The sequence below is a fragment of the Sinocyclocheilus anshuiensis genome, unplaced genomic scaffold (assembly GCF_001515605.1).
Source record: "Sinocyclocheilus anshuiensis isolate Anshui unplaced genomic scaffold, SAMN03320099.WGS_v1.1 scaffold506, whole genome shotgun sequence".
In the NCBI taxonomy this organism is placed as follows: Eukaryota; Metazoa; Chordata; class Actinopteri; order Cypriniformes; family Cyprinidae; genus Sinocyclocheilus; species Sinocyclocheilus anshuiensis.
In genome coordinates, this window is record NW_015544144.1 from 260,981 (window position 1) to 262,991 (window position 2,011).

Sequence of the window (2,011 nt, forward strand, 5' to 3'; positions counted from 1 at the left end):
TCCCCACACACACACACACACACACACACACACACACACACACACACACACACACACACACACACACGAGTGCTCTGACAAACTCCATTGCAGTTGATGTTTTTTTTAACCATATTTTATCATTGCATTGTAAAATAGTTTTGAAATAAGTGCTTTTACAAGAGATGAGTAATGTTGTGCATGCTGTGTGCATGTTTTGTTGTTTTGTGTGAGTTTAGAGAAAAGGAGTTTCAGTATAGGTTCAGAAATTGTAGGCAATAATCAAAAAATAAAAAATAAAAACTGTAAGCGATAAACTGATTTGACTCTTTTCCTAAATTGCAAGTTATTCATCATGTGAAACTTAAAATTAACTGAAAACCAAAACTGTGTTATGTCTACTTAAGGCTTGTGTAAATAATGTTGTATTTTCTTCTTTGTGAGTTCTAAATTATAAATTCAGGTGGCATCCTCTGCCTCGCAATTTTGTGTATAAACTTTTGTACAATTTTGTGTATAAACATATACTACAATTTCCAACCTATTTGCATGTGTTTGTGAAAGTATTTTTAGTAAAGCACCCACAAGGCGTGAACACAAAATTCCTTAGATTGTGCAAATTAGTACCCTTTATTTGGAATCTTAGTAGATGCCATAATGTGTATGGATTTCTGATTTGTAATATCTGTTCTTTTGGAATGACTCACCATTTGACAACAGACTGCTGAGGGCAGTAAATGCAATTACAATCGCATTTCTTATAGAATGTCAAAATACTTGGTTAAGGCCCCTTCCTGTGTAAACTGGGTGACTTTATCATGGACCAACACCGATGTTTGGCTCTATGAGACTAGTGCTCTGGTGATGACAATCTGATGAATCTAAATTTCACTAAAATAACTGGCAACATAAATCAGCTGTGCTATTAAATCATGTTTCACAGGCCCTTCAATTCTGCAACATTAAATTTGATGATAAGGGGGGAAAAAAATCAAAAGAGAGAAAATAGCTCTGAATAGATGCAATATATGCAATCGTCTCTTGGTCTGTTACTGCCCACTGGCTTAGAAGAGAATGCAAATGGAAGACACTGATATAGTATTACCAGAGGGGCATTCTGCCTGCAGTGCAAATAAAACTACATAAGAATGCTACATAAATACAACACAGCTGTATAATGTGTAATACATGGTGTGCTGTTGAAAAGAGGCTGCTATTCAAATGAATATTGAGTGCTGTTTGCTCTCATAAACGTCAGTGGCTGACAATTAAATTGAAATCTATGGCTGATGAGGATCTGTAGAGTGTCAAAAAGTCGAATGGCAAAGAAGATTCTCATTAAACTTTTCATTAGGCTTATCTCCATCTGGAAATGGAGTGAAAAGCAATGGGAACATTAGAAAGAATGTCACACAAGGTGCTATTCTCTCTGCAGAGACACACTGTAAAAAGTAATCACTGAATCTACTTAAGAAAAGTGAGTAAACAACTGATTTTTACAAATCTGTTGAATTTACTTAATTACACTGTGTTATGTGAACTTTCAGGTGGATGCAATAGTTAAACTAAACAACTTTAGTAAACAGTACTTAAGAGCATCTAGTTTGTTGGATTAAAGGTCTGTTTCCATTGTCTGGTGCAAAGAACAATGAATACAGTTTTAGAGTGAATACAATTTGAAATGATATTTTTTTTATTTATTTTTTTTTACAGATAGGGTTCTGAATCTTTTTTTCTTCAAGCTGTCAAATAACAGTAAGATTTCAGCTTTTTGGCTTGCCCACAAGCTGTTGCTGCCTCATAATCCAGTAGAGCGTTTCACAATCATCATATTTATATTAATAACTTCATATATTTACTGGATTTTGGTAATTGCAGCATATGACAAAAACATTAATGTGTTCTGCTACTCCTATTTTAATTTCTTCAATGTGTTGGGAATCCCTGCGTATGTGCAATGTGAACGTGTACAGGTGATTGGTGACGACGTAAAAAAAAAATATATACATATATATGTATATATATATATATA

General features: G+C 34.0%; 1 protein-coding gene across 1 annotated transcript in view; it reads right to left on the reverse strand.

Annotated features, from left to right (window-relative positions):
* The window catches only part of LOC107695105 (gamma-aminobutyric acid receptor subunit alpha-3-like), a 197,728-nt gene that overhangs the window by 28,825 nt on the left and 166,892 nt on the right, over window positions 1–2,011 (reverse strand). The gene's annotated exons all lie outside the window — the stretch shown is intronic.